Here is a 7,278-nt window from a genome sequence, read left to right as displayed (position 1 = left end):
TTGTATACAGTTCCACTTTGTCTCATACAGTACATAGTATTTAATAAACCAGTTGACACAACCATTCGAACGTGTCTTAATTTCAAAAAATATTGGGTTATTCGGAAAGTCCATGTCGATTTTTGGTAGGTGGTACAGGTCTGAATATATCGACATGGTTGAAAACAAATACCATGTATACATCCCTAAAAAGGTGGAACGGTTGTAGAACAAAATGGCACCTATGTAATTCAATAAATACATGTATACATATTATATGCTTTTGAATTTTTCTTAGAAATTGGCACGAACTTTCTGGACAACCTAATATATTAACTAATTAAATATATTATCCACGAGCGTCGATCGACCCTACATTCGATCATACAACTGACGCTCAACATTTTATTTATTAACAAACTGTACATTTTATTTTTTGGGAGAGGAATAGGTATTACAAGGTTTTTGGAAACAACGCTTTCTGATCAAAATTTTAACAACATATACAGTATGTCCCACGAAATCCTGGACAGCCGATTATTTCGTAACCTATTAAAGATACGAAAAAAGTTTCTGATATGAAATTGAACGGTAAGAGGGGGCCGATTTATTGGCCGCAACAATTTTTTTTTATCATTACTGTTTACAGAGATATGAAAGTTACGTTTGATTTTCCAAATGTGATTATATACTTTTTGTTTGATGAATAGATAGTACGTTTCAAGACGAATTCAGCAAGCTTAATGTAAACACCCTTTTACAAATAGTTTTTAAGATATTACGCGTGAAAGTTTACTGATTTTCGGTACAAGAAAATCTGCGAGACCAGGAAGCACAGTAGGGGGTCTCGATTCTCGACCGCACTTAAAATGCTACGGGTTAGACGGTGCATCTTGAAACCGATACGAAGAGACTGCGATAGGAACGGCAGGCCTAAATTCTACATAATAGTTTTTTTCACAACCGTTATTTTTACGGCATGCAGAAAAATGTCGTCCATGTTTTAGTAATGAAATAAAGCAAACGGATAAAGCAAAAGGATTTTTAGGAGAAAAAAATATGAAAATATAAATTAATTTCAGACAAAAATAATATTTTATTTTGGAATCCCTTCCACGTGCCCTCCATCATTTAGTATACAATTTTTTATTCGTTTTAGAAATACAAGAGTATCTGTTGGAACGTTGCAACACGCGTTAACAATGCATTCTTTTAACTGTTCAACAGTGTCTACTGGGGCTTGAAATACTTTTTGCTTAATATGACCCCATAAAAAAGATCGCAGGCCGAGCATCCCTATTCGTTCTATTGGCTGAATTGATAATTGCCTTGTGTAAGAAAAATAAATGGAGGTTCATTACTAAAACATAGGCGACATTTTTCTGCATGCCGTAAAAATAACGGTTGTGAAAAAAACTATTATGTAGAATTTAGGCCTGCCGTTCCTATCGCAGTCTCTTCGTATCGGTTTCACGAGGCACCGTCTAACCCATAACATTTTAAGTGCGGTCGAGAGTCGAGACCTCCTACTGTGCTTCCTGGTCTCGCAGATTTTCTTGTACCGAAAATCAGTAAACTTTTACGCGTAATATCTTAAAAACTATTTGTAAAAGGGTGTTTACATTAAGCTTGCTGAATTCGTCTTGAAACGTACTATCTATTCATCAAACAAAAAGTATATAATCACATTTGGAAAATCAAACGTAACTTTCATATCTCTGTAAACAGTAATGATAAAATAAAATTGTTACGGCCAATAAATCGGCCCCCTCTTGCCATTCAATTTCATATTAGAAACTTTTTTCGTATTTTTAATAGGTTACGAAATAATCGGCTGTCCAGGATTTCGTGGGACATACTGTATGTATTTATATACAGGTTGTTTACAAATCTGTGGGACATTTTTTCAGGATCAAGTCTTCATACCACTACAAATCGAAAAGTCTTTTACCATTTTGCGAACTGAGGTTTCGTTGTTGAGATATAAGCGATTTAAATTTACAGGTGGACTTCCGGCGCGGGCTGATTAAATTCCTGTCAGCTGAACGTGCGGTCGCACATGGACGCACTCACACGCGAAAAAGACACACCGATGCACACTTCTTGTTTCATTCTTCCGACGCGACGGTACTTAGTGAATTATGTATTACAGTTATTTTGTATCAATTATTTGCAGAAATTGTTATCATTAATTGAAATTTCCTGTATTCAAAATTTGATACAATACATTATGTATTGTATGATACATAATAATCTTTACGAAATTTTCAATAAAGGAAATTTCAAGGAACTGAGAATTAATTATACAGTGGGTGTAGAATGTATTCGTACACCGATCAATTTCCCAAAAAACTTTTGTGTGAAATTGTAATTTCTTAACTTCTTTTTTCATAATCAAATTTCATAATATTTTACATATTCTCAGAAATCTTTAAGATAGATATAGTCCAAACAACATTTACTAGTTAATATAATTTGTGAAATTAACAAAAAAATGCGAAAAGTGGGTAAAAGTATAGAAGCAATAAGTATTTGGACGATTCTTATAACGAACCATTTACAGTAGAGTTTGTAATGTAACACATTAGTTTATTCCTCTGTACGAATTAGAAAACAACAAATTTTCAGGAAAGTACTTTTAAAAATGGCTCTAATAGAGGAATTGAAGAAGATCCCATTTCGAATAACTAATAATTTAGTTAATTTAACGCTTAGAAGAGTTGCAATAATTATAAAATCAAAAGGAAATCCCACGAAGGAAGGATTATATACTTATAAATAAATGTAAATTTCTTTTTTTTTTTTAATGAAGTTTTAAAAATTAAACAGTTGTGCTAATACTTATTGCTTCAATATTTCTATCGATTAATTGTTTTTCTCTTGTTAATTTCGCAACTTACATAAATAACTATTTTTTTTGTACTCTATCTATTCTAGAGATTTCTGAGAATATGTAGAATGTCATTGTTTATAGAAAACAAGTTAATAAATTACAATCTTATATAGTTTTTTTGGAAAATTGATCGGTGTACGAATACTTTCTACACCCACTGTATATGATACGAAGCAAATACAGAATCTATGTCCAACTCCATAAATTTCGATTCCCAAGGTGGTTCTACCCAGTCGAGGATATTAACACAGTTACGAGACTAGCTTTGACAAAATTGTTCATTGTGGAATAACTTTTTAATGAACAAGTTTCCTTACTCTGGCCAATTTTCAATTCTCGAAAGAACTGCGTACTGGTAAATTAATCTTACTATCTAATGTACTGTTACTTTTTTATTACATTAAAAGTTGAGTGTATGTTACAAACTGGTGTTAACTTGCTTACATTCAGAAATAGGCAGCATTCTTATTTAGGTAAAAAAATTATGAATAACGAACGAAAAATGAACAAATGAAAGCTTTTGAATCGTTATTTGCTCTGGAAGAATTAAAATTTTAATTATAATTTAATTACAATAACTTTTATGTGACTATGAACTAATGAAAGTTTGAATGAATATTCTATAATAGAATTTATATTATTTCCTATTTATTTTTTAATTTTATTTTAGTATAACGTGTAATAGTAATTTTAATTCTAATAATTTCATTTTATGCCACGTTGAAGTAATACAAATTTGAATGGATATTCAATAATATAATATATGTTATTCCATTTTCCATTTCATCGTAGTATTTCGTACAATAGTATATATTATTTTTAGACGAAAGATTTAACAAGACATTCAAACAAAGGGCTTGAACATAAAGGAACGTAACAAAGGCTCCTTTTGTTAAATCGAGGATTTGTCATCTGTATTTAAGCGTATTTTTTTATCTCCCTGGTTATTTTAAACGTGAAAAATCAGATTTACATGACAGAAGAACGACTTAATGAATAAAATTACGGGACAAGTAATTTAAAAAATAGTCGGATATTTCATTACTTTGTAGTTAAATGCACCGTATCTTCGTGAAAGCAGGAAACAGGATGAAACGGCATAAGCAGAGTCAGAAAGTTAATACGTTACCTTGGCGTCTGAATCGAAAACTTTTTTACGCTCTCCTCGAGAAACGGCGAATCATTATCGTAAATTAAATTAATTACCCGGTCACTAACTTTTTATGAATATTCATTAATCGCAAAATTTTCATTCTTTTGAAACTTTTCCTTACAAAAAGTGGAGGTATTAGTACCCCCCCTTCGTCTTAATCAATTCTGTGTATATAATAATACATACCGTTATCTCGGTATTTCGAAATCTTCCTGATATTATCGCAAACATTAATGGATATTTGAAATGGTATACTTGAATCTTGTTCAAACGTTAATGAAGAAATCAGTAGTTAACGTGGAAATTATCCACGTAAAGGAGGATTTTGCTGAAATACACCTCTGATAATAATGGTAGAGATAGTAAACTGTTAAAGTTGATTATTATTTACCTTATTTAGTTGGTTCCTGTGGTAATAACAGCAATAATAGATATTGCGGTCTATAAAATGTATATACATGAAAATGAAAATTATTTTAATTATATTCAATGTTTTCAAATGAACAAAAATGGCTTATTTAAGACTGATAATTAGTCGTTAATTATTAATTATATTGATAAGTATACTTTGTAGTAATTATGTAAAAAAAAAAATAGAAATAAAAAATACTTACGACAATGGGAATTTGAACCCTCATCTGTCTTGCTTCTAATTCAAGACATTACTGTTGTGGCTAAAGCCAAAGTTTAACATATTGTGTTGTTTTGATTTAAATGAACGAACACTTCATACGTTCCCAATGTTTAGATACAATTTTTATAAAAACGTTCCAGTGATAAATGTTAGTATTCTGGTATTTGTTTGTATGTATTATTCCCTATATTTGATATCTAGTCTTAATTCTATCGTATCTTTGCAAAACTGTTTATTCTATAATTTTAACCAGTGCATGCATCACTATAAATAATTATTGTTTCTCTGTTTTCAGCAACAATTTCAATTTGTTTAAAACATAAAAAAATCCTACACTTCCACGAAAAATATATATTGAAAATTAATATTGAAAATTGCAGCTTAATCGTTAAACAGTCGACTCTCTAGACGGATTACTAATTTTTCGAAACAAATTGATATTTTAAAATTTGTTACAAGAAAAATATTCTTTTTCATTGTATTGTTTAGCAAATACAAAATATAATAGTATTTAAATATTTTTAATTTATTCGAAATGTAACAATTTAAGAAAATGTCGACAGTACAGCAACGTTATTCTACATAGTAACCGTAATTGATTCTACTTCCATTTATTTTGAGTTTTGTGATGAATTGAGTCGCTACTCTGTCTGTTAACAAGATTAAGAAACTACGAACTACAAAGCAAACTCGCAGTGGCACGTTTTGTAATCATACGAGTCACACTCGTAGTTTAAACCGAATTGAGTTATGAGTAAAGATATTCACGTTGTGTGTCATTTTTACAACGAATCGTAGTACCGTAAAAATGTTACACAAAGTTACAAACTATCAATAAGAGTAGTTTAAAGAATTCCATTCAAATAGTACTCTTATTTTGGTGACATGTGTTATACAACAACTTTGACTCATTCATAATATTTTCTATGTAGTAAATAATAATGCATATAACTCCAATTAATTAATGTTGACACGTTTTCTTGACTGTAATATTTGTAATCAAGAAAATTACGACTGAAGAATAAATAATTTGTTACAACTAGTGTATAAAGAGTTGTGTATAAGTTACAACTTTATAAAATTACTAGGTATTTATTTTTATAATTGAATTATTCGGGATAGCGCGTACGCAGTCCCGACTACCAAAAATTCTACGCCCGAGATATCCACATTAGGGATATTCGCAGAGGTCAGCTCAACCGTAGTGCAATGGACGAGCCTCACCCTGGAGGAACCGCCTTGTTGATCACGGTAACCTCTACGCCAGGTAAGTATGCTTTGATTCGTTTCTCGATGATACTTATAGTATCTATCTCGCACTTTCGTCAGCGAGAGACCTCTTCATCGCCTGCATACCCTGGCGGCAGCTAGGTATACTAACTTCGCATCGCGCTCTTGGAGTGGTGGGGACAACTACGAGCTGAGTTGCGTACCTAAATCCGAACCGAAGCATTCGCACTGCGCATCCATTTTCCCCATTCGTGCGTGTACCTTCTTAACGATATCATACTCGAGTTGACACAACTGTACAATTGGAAACAACTGTTACTATTGAAAAGTTCGAAATAACTTATATTCTAACTTTAATATATTGTTATAATTTATAAAATTTCAAAAATTTTTTACTTCGTTTAAAATATTGGAGTAACATGTGTTCAAGCCCAACATATTGTTAAGTAACATCCATAAAATGCTTAAGCACTCTTCGAACTCTTGACTCTAAACATCGCTATTTTGTTTACAAAATCCAAATAAAAAATGTTCTTTTACCATTCAATATACATATAACGAATTTCCATTATACAGATCTTCCATTAAGTAAATTGTTTTCGAAAAGGAATGGTTGAACATAGTACTTCCTTTTTTATCAGTACCTATACGTGACAAGCGATTTCATCTCCCTCCAGGATGTTATTAACGATTTTCTACATATAAAAAGAAAGCTTCTGTTAAATATCTTCGCGGATAGGGAAAATAAACGACTGCTCATATTGGCTTTTACAGAGCAAGTGTTTATACGTGCTCGCACATAAAGAAAAAGAAAAAAAAGTGTCTCCTTCGCACGCTTAACGTATGAGGCTATAGTGGCGCTTTTGCTTATATTTAAATTTACTTATATTCTAACAGCTTCATTCCCAATATCTCAATTAAAAGCCACGAAAAGATTTAGACCTATCTGGAGCGACCGTAGGATTATTGGTATATCGCGATACAAGATCTAGAGACGCGGTAGCGTCTCGGCGCCAAGTACATGAAAAATTATCCGTCACCGCGTATATATACCTGGCGTTGGAGCTACCACGTATCTTTTACAGGAGAGATGGTTCATTCCAACCTAACCTGAAACTTCTTTCATGAATCTCTCAACACGCCTGCAATATTTTCTAAATTTAAAGGCAGTTTTCTTATGTAAACCGCATATAAGCTTTCGAATAAAACCAAAATCAATGAAATCGGATCACGTACAACTGAGATATCGTCATATCATGTCATGAATCTGCCAGAAACGGTATTTTTCGTATGATTTTCCCGTTGTCACCTTTGAGCCTTAGCCAATAGGAGCTAAGTAAAAGCCGAGTGTCGTTCGTCGACTCTCGGAATCATTCGGTTCGGCATGGC

General features: G+C 32.1%; 1 non-coding gene across 1 annotated transcript; it reads right to left on the bottom strand.

The window, feature by feature from the left end:
- Positions 1-5,771: 5,771 nt before the first annotated feature.
- LOC128873050 (U1 spliceosomal RNA) lies at positions 5,772-5,934 on the bottom strand. The gene has a single exon (XR_008456312.1). It is a non-coding gene; the product is annotated as a U1 spliceosomal RNA (small nuclear RNA).
- Between the last annotated feature and the right edge of the window lie 1,344 nt (positions 5,935-7,278).

Source organism: Hylaeus volcanicus, chromosome 2 (assembly GCF_026283585.1).
Source record: "Hylaeus volcanicus isolate JK05 chromosome 2, UHH_iyHylVolc1.0_haploid, whole genome shotgun sequence".
NCBI classification, from domain to species: domain Eukaryota; kingdom Metazoa; phylum Arthropoda; class Insecta; order Hymenoptera; family Colletidae; genus Hylaeus; species Hylaeus volcanicus.
Note: the sequence above shows the minus strand (reverse complement) of the source record. Positions and strands in the feature narration are given on the sequence as shown.